Source organism: Orcinus orca, chromosome 6 (assembly GCF_937001465.1).
Source record: "Orcinus orca chromosome 6, mOrcOrc1.1, whole genome shotgun sequence".
NCBI classification, from domain to species: domain Eukaryota; kingdom Metazoa; phylum Chordata; class Mammalia; order Artiodactyla; family Delphinidae; genus Orcinus; species Orcinus orca.
The window spans coordinates 32789260-32812836 of record NC_064564.1 but is presented as its reverse complement, the minus strand read 5'-3'; the positions used below and the strand labels follow the sequence as shown (position 1 = coordinate 32812836).

Sequence of the window (23577 nt, the reverse complement as noted above, 5' to 3'; positions counted from 1 at the left end):
ATAAGTAAGGGCCACACTTTAGATTACAAGGCATAGTAGTCAGGGGAGTAGAAAGCATTCAACTTTCATTGAATGTTACTATTGAAACAATCTTTATTAAAAACCTTTTAGTGGTGGAAGCCCCTTTGGCCCTACCCTTTCCCATTACAGCTATGGATGCCTTGATGTACTCAACGACATTTGGAACAAACCCAAATTCCTGGCCTTCCTGGTGGAAGCTGAATAGTGGGAGCCCATAAGACTGCCACCTAAGACAGTAAATATCCCCCAATAACATGTATGACAGGGGGCTGTGGGATTGCAGCCCATAATTCAGAATTTATGGAAAGAGGAAATCATTAAACACACCATTTCTCCTTTTCAATTCCCCCATTTGGCTGCTATTAAAGCCTGCTAGTAATGAGCGGCCCCTTATAATCAACTACTGAAATATAAATGCTGATCCCCACTATTAAGGCTCCCATTTCCAACATTGTCCAGATAATTAAGGATATCCAAAGGGCTCCAGGGAATTACTTTGCTGTGACAATCTAGCTATTACGTTCTATTCAGTACCAGTTATTAAGGAGTCCCAGCTGCGGTCTACTTTTACTTCAGAAGGCACCCAGTATGTTTTAACCTGTCTGCCTACTGGCTATCTTAACAGCCCAGCTATTGCCCACAGTCTTTGCTGGCAAGCCCTGGTGTCCCCTTGCACCATCTGGCACTTTACTGATGTTCTAATCCAGAGCCCCTCAGGAGATGGGTGCACGAGGCCCTAACATGGTTGGTGACCCACCTATAACATACAGGTGGGCTACTGCCCCACATAAAATTCAAGGGCTGTCCACAACTATTAAATTTCTGGGCGTTAACTGATCCTCTAAAAGCCAGGAAATTCCTCTTGCAGCTAAACCTCAGCCGTTAACTATTCAGCCCCCCAACACACTATAGCAAGCCCAACACGTCTTACTTAGGTCTCTTCACACTTTGGAGGCAACAGATACCACGCTTGTCCATCATTCTTAGACCCATTTATGCAGCCACATACAAACCCTCCATAGTTTACGGGCGAAGAGCTAAACAATAAGCTTTATAGCAGGCACAAAGGTCAATTAGCCAAGCCCTCCCACTGGTTCCCCCTGGCTGCTCCTTCTGGGCTGAGAATGCACCATGTGTCCTGGAGCCTTTGGACGAACACAGCTCCTCCTAGCTGCCCGTGGGCTTCTGCACCAGACGGCTGCTCTCTACACCACTACATACCCTCAGAACCGATTTGGGAACTGGTTCGTTGGTTTTGGTCTCGCTTTTGTGTGCACTGATGCCAGAATTTGTTTGTGACTTTTGCGTTTTGGTGTACAAAATGGGAAATACTCCATCTACCCTGAAGGAGAGCCCTTTGGGGCCTATATTAGAGAAATGGGTGTAACATAGCCCTGAGCCTATGACTAAGAAAGACATGGTATACTATTGTAATAGGGTGTGGACCCAAAATATAGGATCAGAAGGGCGGTAGCCCCTAAATGGCTCACTCAATTTTAATAGGATCTCACAGTTAGAAGTGTTTTGCAAAACAGCAAGCTGCACTGGCAGTTGTTCCAACTGCCCACCCTCCCCCCATGCCGCCATCATATTCACCACCTCCTGTTTCCCCTACCCACGGGGCTCAAATAGAAGTTTCCGTGTTAACCCCCAGAGCACAGGAGCCCGATTTAGTATCACCATCTAAGACTCCACAGGCCACCCAATTTGGACCAGGAAACACTTCCACAGCAGGGTAATTTCCCTCGTGCTGACATCCTATAAGAGGCCAGGGGACTCCCTTGACTTGAGGCGCCAGAATCTCATTTCCCCACAGGAGCCCCAGGGAACTTTGACAGTGGGGAACGAGTTGATTGACTCTCCAATAGATACCACTCCCCAAACCCTCCCTGTTTATCTCAAGAGGCTTGTAAATATTAAACAAAGGGGAAACAAAGTCATCCTAGGAAAAACTTGCCTGTATCTTTGAGATGCAAATGTCCTTTCTGGTCTTCTCAGGAACCCTCATCTCTGCCATCTTTTTAAAATGCATCTTTTTGAAAGAGGGTAAAGGAATTTAGAAATGGACTTATCAAGGAGAAATAAAAAACCTAAGTGTCTTTTCTGTAAAAATTCAGCCATCTAGACAAGTGAGTTTGATTTGTTCCATCTACCAGAAACCTAATTTGAATCCAACCTCTTTTTATAAACTGATGGGCTTCACATGGCTGTACCTGACTCAGTGCTGAAATTCTGAAATGACAACCATGACGTCTCTGTATGTTTGTGTCCTTGTATGTGTCTTTGTCTTTGGATAACATTGCTGAGGTCTATTTAATTGGCTTAAAGAAAAGTAAGCGCTTACAAACCAAACTATTCTAAATACAAGAGAAACTGAGCTAAATGAGCTTCAGGTTCATGTGAACTGGGAAATATTCAGTATTAATTGAGACCTGGTATTAACGTTCGTTTGTTGATCTAATTAATATAGACATGCTGTTAGAGTCATCAACATTAAGTATAATACTTTTATTGTGCCTAGGTTTAATATAACCTAAATAAAATCTTGTTATATCTGTTGCAAATTTCTCAGCAAGGAAATAACTTGATGTGAAGAAACTTTTTTTTTTTGCAGTACGCGGGACTCTCACTGTTGTGGCCTCTCCCGTTGCGAAGCACAGGCTCCGGACGCGCAGGCTCAGCGGCCATGGCTCACGGGCCCAGCTGCTCCGCGGCATGTGGGATCTTCCCGGACCGGGGCACGAACCCGTGTCCCCTGCAACAGCAGGGGGACTCTCAACCACTGCGTCACCAAGGAAGCCCGTGAAGAAACTTTTAAGGAAAGAAAATGCAAATGAGATAAGAGCTTTAGGTAAACTTTTTAAAATACTTATCTTTTAGGAAGGTCTATCTAAAATTAATCTCTCCAGATATCTGACCACTTGAAAGTCAGAATTGTGCTAAAATAAGTGACAGAAGGTTTATAGAAATTAAACCTGAATATCCTCCTGAAAAAAGGAGTTCTGTATGTGGTCAGGACTAAGTTTAAAATAAGTTTAATTGAGTAAATAAATTTTAAAAGTAAGCTGGTGCACAACTTGAATTTCGCTTTTCTCTCTGTTAAGAAGACAAGGTTTCTTAAGATTTTGGACTGCCTTTGATACCAGATTTTAAGTTTTTCTACCTTTTAAGAGATCTGTTCTGTACTTGCCTTTGAAATCTTTTATTGTTACTTTGGCTAAGTGAATAACTATTGTTTCACAGTGACATGTGATCCTATCCGACTGTTTTAAACCCTTTTCTTACTTTTTTAACAAAACTTCCCAAATCCAATTATAATGAAGTTCCTTTGACCTCTAGCTAACTTTGGGGTGCTTCAAAGGGCTTCTGAAACACCCCAAAGAGAGATATTAACTAATTAGGTTGACTTGGTATGTTGAATTACACGGGAAGTGTTGTCAAATAAGCAATAAATCTTCTTAGGTTATATTGTATGCCGAATGATACAGGTATTCTACAGATTAGATGGAGTTCCTAAAATTTGGTTTGGCCCAGTAAAATGTTACCAGTCAGAATTCTCTTTATTATCTGAAAGTGTCGCATGTCACCGCAGTAACCGCGTTACTTTGTCAATTGCACTGTAATCAGATTTAAACGTGCCTTCTTAAGTCTTTCACCATTGTACACGGTTATGGTTTCACTCTGATGCCTTTGCAAAAATGCTTCCTCTTCAAGAAGATTTACAGAAGGGACCTTTGCATAAATACAAGTGTCTGGTTTTCAAACCATAAAGGTGAACTGGGTAAGAACTTGAAGAATTCTAATGGGAAACCTGATGGCTTCATAAAGCTGTTAACAAAAGCAATTAGTTGCACATGACTGGGTAAACTGGTGACTATGGTTATAATTTTTATGGTTTCTATCTGAAAAATGACTGTTTTAAACCTGTGTTTTCCAGGTGTAAGCAAAACCCTCCCCTTAAACTAATTATGACTTACAGTAATTTCTTAAATTATACCCTTGTAAGCAGAATTGAAACATTTATCTTTTTCTCTCTACCTGGTTGATCCTGCCAGTAGCATATGCTTGTGTCAAAGATTAAGCCCTGCATGTCTAAGTACACACTGCTGGTACACTGAAACAGCGGATGGCTCACTAAATCAGTTATGGTACCTCTGGTCGCTCGCTATTGCAATTGGATTACAAGTAGTTATACTGATCATTGTTCTTTGTTTCCAGATTGTTTGCTCTTTGTGTCTCCCTGCTGCACTGTGTCTTTGTTAATGTTACTAGCTGCATTACTTATATCCTGTCTATTTCATAAGATTGGTGTCTCTTACAGTACCCAGTATGTAACCAGGCCTCCAACAGTACTTCTGTGGCTAAACATCTTGAGGAAATAGACCACATTTATAACATGAAGTAACTGTAATAGTGTGATTCTAGGTATGGGAGGAAGCAACAAGGGAAAATGTCCCCTGGATCATAATTAGATAGAGGATCCAGAGGCTTTTTAATTATCAATAGGGCCTAATCCAAAAACTAGCACCTGGAGTGGCATATCAAGAATTCTCCCCTGACCTGGGATGAGCCTCCCAGTGCTGTGGGACAAAATTTGATCCTGAAATGTCTCCCAAATATTGGTCAAAATCCTGACCAAGAGGAGAGGATCTGAGAAATAGAATATTTCCTGACACATCAGTCATTAGCGACTGCAGCCCTCCAACGTCAGCCGGTGAGCCCTGACGAAACTCAGGATATGAGAATATAGGATACAGGCCCCGCATAGCTGAGGTACATATCAAATGAATGATTTCAGCGAGCCCAGACTCTTGCATCTTCCCATACATAGAAAAGTGCTAAATTCCTTAACTTGAGATGCTGCCTCCCAGGCTTGAAGCCCTCAAAATTCCCATCAAATAGATCGTAACTCTCAACTTTTAGGCTGAGAATATTTTTTTAAGGCTACAGGTGTAAAGGAGACACTTTCCAGAGAGGAACAAAAAAAGAAAAAAAAAACAACGTTTGGAACACTGGCACCCATGGTGGACACTTCCGGAAAGATCCATCTGACGAAGCAATTAGAAGGGCCGTCACCCCTTTTTCCACAAGACTGTGGAATGGACATTGACAGTAGGGAATTGTAACAGGGAAGAGCCAAATCTGACTACACGTTGGATCTGTTTCTTTTACTTTAACCTTTGCCTTCAGCTGCTTTTGTTCACTAAAAGGATACTGTCTGTACATAATGGCCTGCCTCGGGGAACCCTGTCCCTCTGTCTGAATGTTAAACCAAAGTGCCTTTGTTCAGGGAAACATATGGACTCTGTCCACCTGTGGATGGCTACAATTAAGAAGAAATGAACACATCTCCTCCCCGAGGCTGGCCATTCCAGAGGCTATTCGCAAAACTTATGGCCGCCTTATTTTACCTCCTCATCTCCTCCCCATCTCTGTGCTATATGAAAAACTGGCATCCAAGCCCCAATAAGATGGTTATTTTGAGACTTTACTCCACCATCTTCTCGGTCTGCTGGCTTTCCGAATAAAGTCATATTCCTTGTCTCAACACCTCATCTCCGATTTATGGCCTATCGTGCGGCAAGCCGAGCAAGCTTGGACTTGGGAACATCTTTACTCAGGACACGTTGTCACAAAATGGGACGTTGTTTTCTGTTTGTTTTGTTTTTGTTTTGGACCACGCCATGTGGCTTGTGGGATCTTAGTTCCTCGACCAGAGATCGAACCCGCGCTCCCTGCAGTGGAAGCTCGGAGTCCTAACCAATGGACTACCAGGGAATTCCCATGGGACACTGTTACCTTGCAGTCATGGCCCTCACCTTTGTGAGACACAGGTAGTAGTGTAGCAGGATTGAGAACGTTGTAAAGTTTAAGATAAAGATTAGGTGGTGAAAGCAGGATTTCACAGGAAGTTAATCTAGTGATACTTGCAGTGAAATGTTGTCAATTCAGCCTTAAGAAGACTGTGGACAATGTGTGGAGTTTGCAAATAAACTTCATTTTCTAGAGTCAAATCTGCCAAGGCTTCCACTAAATTTGCAGTTGTGGCTATAACCTGAAGACAACTGAGATAGGCAAAAGCAACTGAATCAAGTTGCATGCTATAACAGGCAACAGGCCTATGTTTACTACCATGCTCACACAGTTCTGCGTGGCCTGATTATGACTTTTATGCACAAATAAAGTAAAACGTTTTGAATAACCTAAAGTTAATCTATTAAGTAGAGACCTCTTTTCTAACTTAAAAGGGCTAATATATTTTGCCGCCAGTGGAGAGCTCACCTTAAAGTTTCCGGATCAACCTGAACCTGATCATTTGGGTAACCCTAAGGCAGGCAGCTCTTGCAGTGCTTGTTTTAGCCTCATAAAAGCCTGCTTATGTTTATCTTCCCAAGCAAAGGATTCAGGAACTACATCTTTAATAAGTTCATAGAGTGGAAGAGGTAACAGAAAAATTTGGAACCCAGAGCTTGCAATAACCAGCTAAACCTAGAAATCCACAATGCTAGCACTTAGTTGTGAGTCTAGGAATTCCTGTATCAGCCTAATTCTCTCTGGACATAGCTGAATTCCTTCAGTGCTTAGATTACGTCCTAGGTAATGAACAGCGTCTAGAGATAATTGTAATTTTTCCTTTGTGTTCGTTCTCAGCTAACTGTTGCAGCAAATAAATGGAATCTTTTATGAATGCCTTATGGAATCTTTACAGTAGCTGAGTACAGCAGCAGGTTACCTCCATATGGTAAAATGGTTGATTTCTCAGGGAACTAGAGGGTACTTAAATCTTGGTGAAGTACTTGGGAGAAAAAAGAAGGGGTCCCAGTGAACCCTTGAGGCATAAAAGTGCAGGTATATTGTTGACTGTTCCAAGTAAAGGCACATAGATATTGGCTGTTGAGTCTCCGGGATGCTGAAGAAAGGTGAACAAAGGTCTCCAACACTAAACCATTTCAAGTCAGTTGAAGCTTGTGACAGAAGGGTGGCTAGGTTTGGAACAACAGGAAAACAGGGAAAAACTATTGTGATTAACAGCTCCCAAGCCCTGGACAAATCGCCATCCTGCCAGGTTTCCAACCAGGCAAGATTGGCATGCTGCAGGGACGAGTACAGGAATGATTACCTCCTGGGCAATTAAGTCTTCTACAATAGGTATGAGACCTTGTATGACCGCAGCCTTTAATAGCTGCTGAGGAAACCTAGGGAGAGGTTTAGCTACATCTATCTGAATCTTTATAGGTTTGCATTTTTTTATTCTTCTGATGTTAACACTGTTAGAAGTAGCCCCCAAATTTGCAGGCATCTCCATCCAATTAGGGAACTTTTGTTGAACTTCCTCTTTTATATCCAGGACCGATTTTAAGGAACATAAATGATCAGGTTCAGGTGGATCCGGAAACTTTAAGGTGAGATCTCCACTGGAGGCAAAATGTACTGGCCCTTTTAAGTTAGAAAAGAGATCTCTACTCAATAGATTAACTGGGGCTATATTGCATAGAGAAAAGGAATCTTGGTGGAGATAAAAATTCTCTCTGAACTGTATTAGGTACTCCCACTATGGAAACATCCTCTTTACTCAGAGGGACCTGTTGTTCTTTGAGGGTGGGATTTAGAGTAGAAAGCACAGCTCTGGTTAGGGATAGGGGTAGGGTGTTACAGGGTTAGGTAATTCTGTTTACAGTTAGGGTTAGGGTTTAACGTAGATTTCAAAGTGAAGTATGAGAGTGGGGTTTAAAGTAGAAACCATAGCTCTAGTATCAACTAAAATTTGGCAGTTTTTCATTATATTTTCCTCTGGGCTGTTTAAGCTAATTGCTGGTAATAGTTTACCAGAGAACCTCTGGAGTTCTGCCAACTATCGGAGAGGGTCATGGGGGGCCCTCCTTTTGAGACAGATATGAGAGCATTTGTGAAGAGTTTGCATAGGACCTTTGAGGACTGCTTTTCTTCCAGTGTCCTCACTGATTACAAATGAAACATCAACTTTGGGTCATCGAATTGATCATGGACCCCTAGGAGGTTGTAATGGGGGAGGCCCAGGTGTTATTTTGTGTCTCTTGCCTTAGAGCTGTTGTAACTTTAAGGCTATGAGCTTGGTGGATTTCTGTTTCTGATCTGGCTCCAGGGTCCTTTCAAAATGCTCAGCTATAGTCACGAGTTCAGTCAGGCCTACAGCCTCCCACCCTCTTTTCTGCCCTTTTATCAACCCACTAATCTCAGAAGATAATCCATTTACAAAAAGGGCAGTTAAAGCAGGCTGAGTGGCCTTTTTGTTCCTTGGAACACCAACTGCTGTAAAAAGAGAGCTTCCAAACTGGCTCTAAAGTCTTCCACAGATTCACCCCTCTTTTGTTTGTATGAGTGAATAATAGACCAATCATTATTAGGCCAATTAATAATCGACCAAGTGTGAGCAGGGAAGATTTTAGGAATAGCTTGTAAAAGGTCAGTTGTTATTCTGCAAGCCTTTTCAGGTTGAGGATCTTGAAGATCATCCTAGGGATTATGTCATTTTGCTTCCCGCATCCATTCTGGGGCTTCCCCCAGTCCTACCAACACATGTACAAGTGGATAAAGATCTAGCAGTTTGGGGACATACACCCTGACAGTGACTCTAAATTCTTCAATAACTGTTGGGGGTTCCTCCCTAGGTTTAGAGAATTCTTTCACTACAGCTCTCAGCTCAGTCTTTGACCAAGGGGTAAAGTACACCTGAGGGGGCTCACCTGCAACCTCAGGTAGTTTTACTTTAAATGGCAATTGTTAAATATTCTCTTTGGAATAGAAAAGTATTGCAGACAGAAAATGAGTAAAACAAGGGTACTCAGATGAAAAAGGAAGGGGGACAGTAGGAGTTAAATCTGCAGTCACATCTGTCCTATGGTCTTTTGTTTCAGGTACCTTTTGTCTCTTTAATTTTTCATTAGCTTTTTGTTCTAAGTCTCTAAACGAAGCTATTTTGGAATCTTGAAACCTTCTGTAAACTTTTACATACCAGTTAAAGCAGGCATCTCATTCTCCCTGTCCAATTTGTGAACCCTTGCTGTCTAGTGTTTTCCTTAAATGAACCATCTTGTCTAACTGGAACATGCCCCACAATGACCACTGTAATTCTAGATCTATATTAGTATAATTTTGCCATCTTTCTAAATATCTACAACCTCCAGGACCATAGTTCTTAAATATAAAATAAGCAGGTGTGCCAGAAGCTGGCATTCTCAACTCTTTGGCGATAAAGGATATCATTTCCTTAGCTAGCCTTTGTCAACCCAAAAGAACACAAAAAGGGGCCGGAGGGGAAGATGGCGGAAGAGTAAGACACGGAGATCACCTTCCTCCCCACAGATACACCAGAAATACATCTACACATGCAACAACTCCTACAGAACACCTACTGAATGCTGGCAGAAGACCTCAGACCTCCCAAAAGGCAAGAAACTCCCCACGTACCTGGGTAGGGCCAAAGAAAAAACAGAGACAAAAGAATAAGAACAGGACCTGCACCAGTGGGAGGGAGCTGTGAAGGAGGAAAGGTTTCCACACAATAGGAAGCCCTGGCGCGGGCGGAGACTGCGGGGGGCGGAGAGGGGAGCTTCAGGGCCACGGAGGGGAGGAGAGCACAGCAACAGGAGTGCAGAGGGCAAGGTGGCGAGATTCCCGCACAGAGGATCAGTGCTGACCAGCACTCACCAGCCCGAGAGGCTTGTCTACTCACCCGCCGGAGTGGGCGGGGCTGCGAGCTGAGGCTCGGGCTTTGGTCAGAGCGCAGGTTGGCTGCGTGCACACAGCCTGAAGGGGTTAGTTCACCACGGCTAGCCGGGAGGGACTCCGGGAAAAGGTCTGGAGCTGCCGAAGAGGCAAGAGACTTTTTCTTCCCTCTTTGTTTCCTGGTGCGTGAGGAGAGAGGATTAAGAGCGCTGCTTAAAGGAACACCAGAGACGGGTGCGAGCCGCGGCTAAAAGCGCGGACCCCAGAGACGGGCGGGAGACGCTAAGGCTGCTGCTGCCGCCACCAAGGGGCCTGTGTGCGAGCACAGGTCACTATCCACACCCCTCTTCCGGGTAGCCTGTGCAGCCCGCCACTGCCAGGTTCCCGGGATCCAGGGACAACTTCCCCGGGAGAACGCACGGCGGGCTTCAGGCTGGTGCAACGACATGCCGGCCTCTGTCGCCGCAGGCTCGCCCCGCACTCCGCGTCCCTCCCTCCCCCCGGCCTGAGTGAGCCAGATCTCCCGAATCAGCGGCTCCTTTAACCCCGCCCTGTCTAAGCAAAAAACAGACGCCCTCCAGTGACCTACACGCAGAGGCGGGGCCCAATCCAAAGCAAAACCCCTGGGAGCTGTGAGAACAAAGAAGAGAACGGGAAATTTCTCCCAGCAGCCTCAGAAGCAGCAGATTAAAGCTCCACAATCAACTTGATGTACCCTGCATCTGTGGAATGCATGAATAGACAACGAATCATCCCAAATTGAGGAGGTGGACTTTGAGAGCAAGATTTATGATTTTTTCCCCTTTTCCTCTTTTTGTGAGTGTGTATGTGTATGCTTCTGTGTGAGATTTTGTCTGTATAGCTTTGCTTCCACCATTTGTCCTAGGATTCTATCTGTCCGTTTTTTTGCTGTGTCTTTTTGTTTTTGTTTGTTTTTTTTTGTGTTAATTCTTTTCTTAATAATTAATTTTAATAACTTTATTTTATTTTACTTTATCTTCTTTCTTTCCTTCTTTCTTTCTTTTTCTTTCTTTCTTTCCTTCCTTCCTTTCTTCCTTCCTTCCCTCCTTTAGACAACGAATCATCCCAAAATTGAGGAGGTGCACTTTGAGAGCAAGATTTATGATTTTTTCCCCTTTTCCTCTTTTTGTGAATGTGTATGTGTATGCTTCTGTGTCAGATTTTGTCTATATAGCTTTGCTTCCACCATTTGTCCTAAGGTTCTATCCGTCCGTTTTTTTAAAAATTGTTTTTTTAATAATTAATTTTTAATTTAATAACTTTATTATATTTTACTTTCTTATTTTACTATATCTTCTTTCTTTCTTTCTTTTTTCCTTCCTTCCCTCCTTCCATCCTTCCTCGCACCATCCATCCCTCCCTCCCTCCTTTCTTTCTTTCCTTCTTTTCTTCATTCTTTCTTTCTTCCTTCCTTCCTTCTTCCTTCCCTCCTTCCTTCCTTCCTCGCACCATCCCTCCCTCCCTCCCTCCTTTCTTTCCTTCTTTCCTTCTTTTCTTCTTTCTTTCTTCCTTCCTTCCTTCCTTCTTCCTTCCCTCCTTTCTTTCTTTCTTTCTTTCTTCCTACTTCTACTAAATCTTTCTCTCTACTTTTTCTCCCTTTTATTCTGAGCCGTGTGGATGAAAGGCTCTTGGTGCTGCAGTCAGGAGTCAGTGCTGTGCCTCTCAGGTGGGAGAGCCAACTTCAGGACACTGGTCCACAAGAGACCTCTCAGCTCCACATAATATCAAACTGCAAAAATCTCCCAGAGATCTCCATCTCAACACCAGCACCCAGCTTCACTCAACGACCAGCAAGCTACAGTGCTGGACACCCTATACCAAACAACTAGCAAAACAGGAACACAACCCCACCCATTAGCAGAGAGGCTGCCTAAAATCATAATAAGTCCACAGACACCCCAAAACACACCACCAGACGTGGACTTGCCCACCAGAAAGACAAGATCCAGCCTCATCCACCAGAACACAGGCACTAGTCCCCTCCACCAGTAAGCCTACACAACCCACTGAACCAACCTTAGCCACTGGGGACAGACATCAAAAATAACGGGAACTACGAACCTGCAGCCTGCAAAAAGGAGACCCCAAACACAGTAAGATAAGAAAAATGAGAAGACAGAAAAACACACAGCAGATGAAGGAGCAAGATAAAAACGCACCAGACCTAACAAATGAAGAGGAAATAGGCAGTCTACCTGAAAAATAATTCAGAATAATGATAGTAAAGATGATCCAAAATCTTGGAAATAGAATACACAAAATGCAAGAAACATTTAACAAGGACCTAGAAGAACTAAAGAGGAAACAAACAATGATGAACAACACAATAAATGAAATGAAAAATACTCTAGATGGGATCAATAGTAGAATAACTGAGGCAGAAGAACGGATAAGTGACCTGGAAGATAAAACAGTGGAAATAACTACTGCAGAGCCGAATAAAGAAAAAAGAATGAAAAGAACTGAGGACAGTCTCAGAGACCTCTGGGACAACATTAAACACACCAACATTCAAATTATAGGGGTTCCAGAAGAAGAAGAGAAAAAGAAAGGGACTGAGAAAATATTTGAAGAGATTATAGTTGAAAACATCCCAAATATGGGAAAGGAAATAGTTAATCAAGTGCAGGAAGCACAGAGAGTCCCATACAGGATAAATCCAAGGAGAAATACACCAAGACACATATTAATCAAACTATCAAAAATTAAATACAAAGAAAATATATTAAAAGCAGCAAGGGAAAAACAACAAATAACACACAAGAGAATTCCCATAAGGTTAACAGCTGATCTCTCAGCAGAAACTCTGCAAGCCAGAAGAGACTGGCAGGACATACGGAAAGTGATGAAGGAGAAAAACCTGCAACCAAGATTACTCTACCCAGCAAGGATCTCATTCAGATTTGATGGAGAAATTAAAACCTTTACAGCCAAGCAAAAGCTGAGAGAGTTCAGCACCACAAAACCAGCTTTACAACAAATGCTAAAGGAACCTCTCTAGGCAAGAAACACAAGACAAGGAAAAGACCTAAAATAACGAACCCAAAACAATTTAGAAAATGGGAATAGGAACATACATATTGATAATTACCTTAAATCTAAATGGAATAAATGCTCCGACCAAAAGTCACAGACTGGAAGAATGGATACAAAAACAACCCATATATATGCTGTCTACAAGAGACCCACTTCATACCTAGAGACACATACAGACTGAAAGTAAAGGGATGGAAAAAGATATTCCATGCAAATGGAAACCAAAAGGAAGCTGGAGTAGCAATTCTCATAGCACACAAAATAGACTTTGAAATAAAGACTATTAGAAGAGACAAAGGAGGACACTACATAATGAACAAGGGATCGATCCAAGAAGAAGATGTAACAATTGTAATATTTATGCACCCAACATACGAGCACCTCAATACATAAGGCAAATACTAACAGCCATAAAAGGAGAAATCGACAGTAACACATTCATAGTAGTGGACTTTAACACCCCACTTTCACCAATGGACAGATCATCCAAAATGAAAATAAATAAGGAAACACAAGCTTTAAATGATACATTAAACAAGATGTACTTAATTGATATTTATAGGACACTCAATCCGAAAACAACAGAATATACATTTTTCTCAAGGGCTCAAGGAACATTCTCCAGGATAGATCATATTTTGGGTCACAAATCAAGCCTTGGTAAATTTAAGAAAATTGAAATTGTATCAAGTATCTTTTCCGACCACAACGCCATGAGACTAGATATCAATTACAGGAAAAGATCTGTAAAAAATACAAACAAATGGAGGCTAAACAATACACTACTTAATAACAAAGTGATCACTGAAGAAATCAAAGAGGAAATAAAAAAATACCTAGAAACAAATGACAGTGGGGACACAATGACCCAAAACCTATGGGTTGCAGCAAAAGCAGTTCTAAGAGGGAAGTTTATAGCAATACAAGCCCACCTTAAGAAACAGGAAACATCTCGAATAAACAACCTAACCTTGCACCTAAAGCAATTAGAGAAAGAAGAACAAAAAAACCCCAATGTTAGCAGAAGGAAAGATATCATAAAAATCAGATCAGAAATAAATGGAAAAAAAATGAAGGAAAGGATAGCAAAGATCAATAAAACTAAAAGCCGGTTCTTTGAGAAGATAAACAAACTAGATAAACCATTAGCCAGACTCATCAAGAAAAAAAGGGAGAAGAATCAAATCAACAGAATTAGAAATGAAAAAGGAGAAGTAACAACTGACACTGCAGAAATACAAAAGATCATGAGAGATTACTACAAGCAACTCTGTGCCAATAAAATGGACAACCTGGAAGAAATGGACAAATTCTTAGAAATGCACAACCTCCCAAGACTGAATCAGGAAGAAATAGAAAATATGAACAGACCAATCACAAGCACTGAAATTGAAACTGTGATTAAAAATCTTCCAACAAACAAAAGCCCAGGACCAGATGGCTTCACAGGCGAATTCTATCAAACATTTAGAGAAGAGCTAACACCTATCTTTCTCAAACTCTTCCAAAATATAGCAGAGGGAAGAACACTCCCAAATTCATTCTACGAGGCCACCATCACCTTGATACCAAAACCAGACTAGGATGTCACAAAGAAAGAAAAGTACAGGCCAATATCCCTGATGAACATAGATGTAAAAATCCTCAACAAAATACTAGAAACAAAATCCAACAGCACATTAAAAGGATCATACACCATGATCAAGTGGGGTTTATTCCAGGAATGCAAGGATTCTTCAATATACGCAAATCAATCAAGGTGATAAACCATATTAACAAATTGAAGGAGAAAAACCATATGATCATCTCAACAGATGCAGAGAAAGCTTTTGACAAAATTCAACACCCATTTAGGATAAAAGCCCTGCAAAAAGTAGGCATAGAGGGAACTTTCCTCAACACAATAAAGGCCATATATGACAAACCCACAGCCAACATCATCCTCAATGGTGAAAAACTGAAAGCATTTCCACTAAGATCAGGAACAAGACAAGGTTGCCTACTCTCACCACTCTTATTCAATATAGTTTTGTAAGTTTTACCCACAGCAATCAGAGAAGAAAAGGAAATAAAAGGAATCTAAACAGGAAAAAAAAAAGTAAAGCTCTCACTGTTTGTAGAAGACATGATACTATACATAGAGAATCCTAAAGATGCTACCAGAAAACTACTAGAGCTAATCAATGAATTTGGTAAAGCTGCAGAATACAAAATTAATGCACAGAAATCTCTGGCATTCCTATACACTAATGATGAAAAATCTGAAAGTGAAATCAAGAAAACACTCCTATTTACCATTGCAACAAAAGAATAAAATATTTAGGAATAAACCTACCTAAGGAAACAAAAGATACGTATGCAGAAAATTATAAGACACTGATGAAAGAAATTAAAGATGATACAAATAGATGGAGAGATATACCATGTTCTTGGATTGGAAGAATCAACATTGTGAAAACGACTCTACTGCCCAAAGCAATCTACAGATTCAATGCAATCCCTATCAAACTACCACTGGCATTTTTCACACAACTAGAACAAAAAATTTCACAATTTTTATGGAAACACAAAAGACCCCGAATAGCAAAAGCAATCTTGAGAACGAAAAACAGAGCTGAAGGAATCAGGCACCCTGACATCAGACTATACTACAAAGCTACAGTAATCAAGACAGCATGGTACTGGCACAGAAACAGAAAGATAGATCAATGGAACAGGATAGAAAGCCCAGAGATAAACCCACGCACATATGGTCACCTTATCTTTGATAAAGGAGGCAGGAATGTACAGTGGAGAAAGGACAGCCTCTTCAATAAGTGGTGCTGGGAGAACTGGACAGGTACATGTAAAAGTATGAGATTAGATCACTCCCTAACACCATACACAAAAATAAGCTGAAAATGGATTAAAGACCTAAACGTAAGGCCAGAAACTATCAAACTCTTAGAGGAAAACATAGGCAGAACACTCTATAACATAAATCACAGAAAGATCCTTTTTGACCCACCTCCTACAGAAATGGAAATAAATACAAAAATAAACAAATGGGACCTAATGAAACTTCAAAGCTTTTGCACAGCAAAGGAAACCATAAACAAGACCAAAAGACAACCCTCAGAATGGGAGAAAACATTTGCAAATGAAGCAACTGACAAAGGATTAATTTCCAAAATTTACAAGCAGCTCATACAGCTCAATAACAAAAAAAGAAACAACCCAATCCAAAAATGGGCAGAAGACCTAAATAGACATTTCTGCAAAGAAGATATACAGACTGCCAACAAACACATGAAAGAATGCTCAACATCATTAATCATTAGAGAAATGCAAATCAAAACTACAATGAGATATCATCTCACACCAGTCAGAATGGCCATCATCAAAAAATCTACAAACAATAAATGCTGGAGAGGGTGTGGAGAAAAGGGAACCCTCTTGCACTGCTGGTGGGAATGTGAATTGGTTCAGCCACTATGGAGAACAGTATGGAGGTTCCTTAAAAAACTACAAATAGAACTACCATATGACCCAGCAATCCCACTACTGGGCATATACCCTGAGAAAACCGAAATTCAAAAAGAGTCATGTACCAAAATGTTCATTGCAGCTCTATTTACAATAGCCCGGAGATGGAAACAACCTAAGTGCCCATCATCGGATGAATGGATAAAGAAGATGTGGCACATATATACAATGGAATATTACTCAGCCATAAAAAGAAACGAAATTGAGCTATTTGTAATGAGGTGGATAGACCTAGAGTCTGTCATACACAGTGAAGTAAGTCAGAAAGAAAAAGACAAATACCGTATGCTAACACATATATATGGAATTTAAGAAAAAAAAAAATGTCATGAAGAACCTAGGGGTAAGGCAGGAATAAAGACGCAGACCTCCTAGAGAACGGACTTGAGGTTATGGGGAGGGGGAAGGGTGAGCTGTGACGGGGCGAGAGAGAGTCATGGACATATACACACTAACAAACGTAGTAAGGTAGATAGCTAGTGGGAAGCAGCCGCATGGCACAGGGATATTGGCTCGGTGCTTTGTGACAGCCTGGAGGGATGGGATAGGGAGGGTGGGAGGGAGGGAGACGCAAGAGGGAAGAGATATGGGAACATATGTATATGTATAACTGATTCACTTTGTTATAAAGCAGAAACTAACACACCATTGTAAAGCAATTATACCCCAATAAAGATGTTAAAAAAAAAAAAAAAAAAGAAGATGTGGCACATATATACAATGGAATATTACTCAGCCATAAAAAGAAACGAAATTGAGCTATTTGTAATGAGGTGGATAGACCTAGAGTATGTCATACAGAGTGAAGTAAGTCAGAAAGAGAAAGACAAATACCGTATGGTAACACATATATATGGAATTTAAGGGAGAAAAAAATGTCATGAAGAACCTAGGGGTAAGACAGGAATAAAGACACAGACCTACCGGAGAACAGACTTGAGGATATGGGGAGGGGGAAGGGTGAGCTGTGACAAAGGGAGAGAGAGGCATGGACATATATACACTACCAAAGGTAGATAGCTAGTGGGAAGCAGCCGCATAGCACAGGGATATCAGGTCAGTGCTTTGTGACCACCTGGAGGGGTGGGATATGGAGGGTGGGAGGTAGGGAGACGCAAGAGAGAAGAAATATGGGAACGTATGTATATGTATAACTGATTCACTTTGTTATAAAGCAGAAACTAACACACCATTGTAAAGCAATTATACCCCAATAAAGGTGTTAAAAAAAAAAAGGACACACAAAAAAACTGCATCTTAATATATCAGCAGTAACAAAGAGATGTTACTATGTCCTGCACAAACGAAGGCCTGGTATGCACCACCACCAATTACCAGGCATCCTTGGACTGAGGAAAAAGATCCAACCAGCAAATCCCAAGGAATGGGGACTGCAAACTGATTCCAAACAAATTGGAGAACTATAGCCGCCACGAACAGTTCCAAGTATGGAAACTGGGGGCTGATTCCAAACAGATGGGCAAGTGCAGACTACACTGTCAGCAGTGCCCAATGTGGAATCCAAGGAACAAAATTAGGGGCTAGGGTTTACCGCTCAAAAATATACTGGCAATAACCAAGAGATGTTACTGTGTCCTGGGAATATCCATATGAAAGGCTAGGGCTTTGGCCTCAGGGAGAATCCTCTACCAGCCCAAACTGTCCTGCCCTGTAAAGGAAAGCCAATTAGATTGGGAGCACAAACGCAAAGAGAATGGAGCTCAAACCAAGAGGAGCTTACCAACAACCTTCAGGAATGGCAAGAAAGACAGGGAACTCAAAGGACTTGTGGGCACCACACCTGTTCCTCCTTGTCCCAAATGTTATCAGAAATTTGCTTCAGATCCCATCACTGCCACCAATATATTTATCTTTTTCTTTTTAAAAAGATAAGCACTTAATCATAAAATCATCCTGTTAGCAGTAGCAATCATAAGAGTGGATTTTAGAAAAGTGCACACACATATTTTTATACAGAACATTTCTGGAGGGATACATATTAAACTGTTAGTGGCCACCTCTGCATGCCACCAATGTATTAAAAGACAAAATTTAACTGAGTAAATTTGAAGATTTACTTTGAATTTTGAATAAATTGGCTTTATCAAATGATTCATGAATCAGGCAGCATCTCATCTGATAGAAAGGGAGATACTCCAACGGGTTACACAACATGGAAGGCTTTTTTTTTTTTTGGCCATGCCACATGGCATGTGGAAATCTTAGTTCCCCAACCAGGGATCGAACTGATGCCCCGTGCATTGGAAGCGCGGAGTCTTAGCTGCTGGACCACCAGGGAAGTCCCAGAAGGCTTTTATAGTAAGGAGGGTGGGACAAGGAAAGAAAGTCATCATCAAGGGAAAAAATGAAAGTTCACTGGAGGAAAGGAAAACTTCAGGTGACAATGGCGTCTCATTGGCTAAACTGCGGAATTTTCTATTAGCTATTTGTATTTTCTATTTCTTGTTGCTGGCCAGGAAGGAAGTCTTCCCTCCTCCAGCTCGGGTAGTAAGGTGGTTGCACTTCCTCTTTGGGGTCAGTAAATGACCTCTTCCTGTTGGGGTAATTGATGATGAGTGACACGGCATGAGAGCTCCCTCTACGGGGGGGGCCTTCCAGACTCCAATTCTAGTTGAGGTTTCCTTTTGTTAACATTCACAGCATGTTTTATTGGCAGAAGGATTCACAATGAGGGAGAAAAGGCCACAAGACTCACCAGAAGGAAGGCTCAGAAATTCTTGGGTGGGTCCAAGGGAGGCTGTAGGGTCAGCTGGTGGCTACAATGATCACATGGTTCCCTCTGATGGGTTTGCAGCTCGACCTGGAATAGTGAATAAAAGGGTCAGTTCATCCTATCAGAGAAACATGAAACTGAGATAAGCTTCCCACTGCTAGAAGCATCTTGAGCCTTCAGAAAAGAACAGAAAACATGTCTAAAGGGTTTGGGAACATCAGAGCCATATCTCCTCAGAGTGGGACTCCCAAGGCTCTCCAGGTCTCAATCCCTGACTCTCCCTCAGTGACAAAGACTCCCCACCTCTGTCCTTGTCAGCTCAGTGATCCCTAGAGGTCCTGCCTATCCCTGAGGATTTAGGTTTCCATGGAGACAGGTTGGTTGAGACCTAGTGATACAGTTGACCAGCCTGATATGCAAAAGTTCCCACCACCCTGGGGCAGCTGGGCTCAGGGACACATGGCTCTGGACCCCATGTGGAGGGTGTCCTTGCACGTCAGCTGTGCCACAGAAGAGCAAGTAACGCCTGTAGCTGTCCAACAGATTCTCAGGGGGTTTTCCTGGGAGAGCCCTTGGTCATCTGACCTCCTATCCAGGAAGCCCCATGACTTTCTGACTGCTGCCTGTCACGCCAACAACACACCTGTGAAGGTTTTGCTCTGCATGGCCATCTGTCCACCACGCCCACCCTTCTAGGGACCCAGATGCTAGGACCACACAAATGTTGAAGTAGGGTCCACCTGCCTAAGGTACAGACACCTCTGTAGCCATCTGCATGATTTCTACTGGGAATCAACAACATTTATGGGGATTCTCTGGCCCTAAAGAACAGGATAGGAGCAGTGCAATGATTCACAATTACCAGGGTCAATGCACATATACAAGGGCCCACAGCCCCAGATGCCCCACTCACAATTCACATGAGTGTCCCATACAAAACCACCGATGCCCAAATATTCTTGCTTCATACATACATACATCCAAACACGCACATCAGTGGTACGCTGGTAAGTGCTTGATAAAAAGCTCTCCAAGAAAGGTGGGAAAGACTTCACTTACGGTATCTACACGGTATAAATATTCCCAGCATGACCAATTTAAAGCTACCCACCTGACATCACTAAACACAGAGCTGGGAAGAGATAGGCACCATTGACTATCCCAAGATAGTATGAACCAGTTCCAGCACATCCCATACCTTTTCCTATGAATATGTGCACACAGTCGACTTACACTCCAAGTAGAAACCTCAGCTCCCAACACAGACATACATATGTGTTTGTACACACACACACACACACACACACACACACACACACACATATATATATATCCTGAACACACACGTACATTTCTACCCTCACCCTGAATAAATACACAAACAGACCACCTCTTACTACCTAAATTTTTACAGGCGAAACCTTACTCACCCTGAACATTCACATTCCACTCTCACAACTATATATACACACACAACATGGGCCTGAAAACAAACATGTGCAACCGATATGCCATCCAGATGGACACACTGAGTACCTAAACACACAGGCTTACCAAGTACACAACTGTCTCATGTGCAATCCCAAGAAAGACCCATATGCAATCCCACAGTCCTAGAATACATATACTCCAGGATTCCTGCACACACATGTAACCTACACAGTCTACTGGTTTCCAAACACACAGACTAAACTCTCACATCCCGCAGAATACATACCCCAAAAGCCCCAGGAACTCAAAAACACACACAGACACAAATAACCTATACTTTTCAAATACAGAGGACCCTTGAACAACTTGGGGGTTAGGGCCAACCCTCCATGCAGTGGCTCTGTGTCCATGGATCCTGTAGTAGTCCTGTAGTATTTACTGAAAAAGAAATCCACTATATGTAGACCCATGGGGTTCAAACCCGTGTTGTTCAAGGGTCAACTGTACATATAAGTCCAGCTCACTAGTACTGACAACACACATACAAGCAACACCACTAAATTCTTCAGGCATTACATTTCAAAATAGACACATAGAGGACTCTAAGCCTCCTGATATACTCACAAATCACAAACACACACACCCACAAACTCCTCATGAGTATACACCCCAAATGCTCAGACACACTCAAAACAGAAAAACACCGACAACTTCTACAGTCTTCCTAATACACATACACAATTCTCACACACCTATGGACACACACATGCAAATATTCCTAACCCCTGAACATATGGATCCCCTCCCAAACACTATACATTATGCTACCTCTCCAGAATACAAGCTCCCCACCACTACCCCAACATATAAACTGTATATGTGTGTGTATATATATATTTCTACCCTCACCCTGAATATATAGACAGACCACCTCTTACGCCTACCAAACACATGTATAAACACCCTAGCATTCTCCAAAGAAATATACTTTGAATAATCCTAACAACTCCATACCTTATGAACAAACTTTGATAATGCATGCACCTGATGATGGACACACACACGGATTAGAATACACAAGTAAGATACATGGAAATATCTCCAGCAAACCATTTATGAAACAACTTCCATATGTCAACTTATCCCTAGCTATCAGGAGCCAGCTCACACATATGCAAGTACTAACAAATACCGGTACCACATATTTCTAATACATATAAATGCAATTGTCCATCTTCCCTGTAGAAACATAGAACCCCACCTCTCTATCTGATACACATATACTCACTTCCCAAAATACATAAGCCTAAGAGGCTCCTACTGAAAATTACAAATGCACAGCCTCAGCAAATATTCCTCCAAGTCGCCATGCCCCTTGAATACACACACAAACTCATTTAACACACAACTCTCCACAAGTCCCAAATAGCACCACAATTACCCAGTACACTACAAATATGCAATAATATCACCCTATACGCCCTTTCTTCCAAATACACATACAGTACCACACTACTGGCGTATACATAACCCCACATTCCCAACCTCTCACACAGAATTAGCTCTGCCATCTTGAGAATACAGAATCATACAAACACAACATACCTACATATATAACATCCACCAGTCCCATAAAATAGTCACAGACTTGCCCTCTACACATCCAAATATACATAGACAGCTCCTGAAAATGCACACACACAAACACCCCATAACCATACAACATGCCCTGAATACACAAATGATCAGCCTACATTCCCCAAATATACAAAATAAACAGACTGGACACCCAAAGTAATATACACCACGACTTCTCCTGACATTGCCCTTATGCATAGGCAGATAATCCTTCCAAACGCACCGTTAGACACACACAAATCCCCAAATTCATGGGAGAAAAGAATACATGTAAACATATTCCCCGAACACCAAATTACAAACACCTAACCAACTCCTTCAGTATGCCTGCGTCACATCTCAACACCCTCCAAATACAGCACTCACTCTTACACACTCTCACAAAAACACAGGCATGACCTCCCTTCAAACACAAATATGCACAGACAAAACCAACCCGCACATTTCACTACATATCAGATCCCCACCAACCAATTAAATATGTACAGACCCCATCTATGCTTGCAAATCAATCATGATTTGACATCAGACTACAAATACATGTTTATGACCACATTCAGCAAAGCTGCTCCCATCACTGACAAAAGAATGCAGTTTGAACATAAGTGTTGATTGATGTTTTTATGATAAGAAGGAAGACACTAGTGAAACTATGAGTGTGTTCCTTCGATCTTCACTCATTTTCCAATCACCTGAGCTACACCTTTGGAACCAGATGAGGGTTTTCAACTCGCAAGAACTTCTCTCTAGCTTTTGTACTCTTCACAACGCGCAGACTAGAACGGCAGCTGTTTAATAGCTCGCACACACGATTTACCCCCCACTGTAGGCCCCGCAGTCACTGAACCCTTCATGCAGCCGGCTCCCCAGTGGTGCCAATAACCCTGGGGTAAACACCTCAAGGGAATCGAGCTCTATGGGGGCGTGAATCCACATTGTGGCGAGTCTCCTTACACGGACAAGGGCACAAATAACCCACAGGGTGAACAAGAGCGCAGAGCGGTGACACCTGAGGGGTGAAAAGTCCCCGTACCGCTTACCTCAGGATTCCTATAATTGACTCGAGAGGCCGCCATGACAGCCCGCTCCCGCGCCGGACGGCCGTTGGGGCCCCACCGTCCGTGCTCGCGCATGCGCTCGTGTCTTACGGAGCAAACTGCCCCAACAGACGCTGGGAGCCGTTGGAGGACGGCGGTCCGCGTGCCCGAGAGCCCCGCGCCCAGTGGGCGTGCGCAGGCATGCAGGCGCGGGGCGAGTAGGCATCTGCTCCAGGCGGTCTCTGCAGGAGAGGAGAGAAATGGAGGGTCGGGCAACGCTGCGGAACTTGACTGGCGACGCTCCTCGCCGGGAACTTTCGTGACGGTCTCTTCTTCAAACCAGCTCTTGTGAGATGTGCACTCGTGATTTTTATATTGCACACGTGAAACCCATGCACTTAGCTACAAAGAGTTCTGGAGAGCTCCGCT

At 42.4% G+C, this 23577-nt stretch overlaps 1 protein-coding gene across 3 annotated transcripts in view; it reads right to left on the bottom strand.

The window, feature by feature from the left end:
* Positions 1-23219, bottom strand: part of FAM240B (family with sequence similarity 240 member B) — a 187873-nt gene extending 164654 nt beyond the window's left edge. For all 3 annotated transcript variants that reach the window (XM_049711539.1, XM_049711541.1, XM_049711542.1), the window contains exons 1-2: positions 23152-23219; positions 19025-19129 (exon numbers count right to left, since the gene is read on the bottom strand). The gene's annotated coding sequence lies outside the window, so the exon portion shown is untranslated. The remainder of the gene's footprint in view (positions 1-19024; positions 19130-23151) is intronic.
* Between the last annotated feature and the right edge of the window lie 358 nt (positions 23220-23577).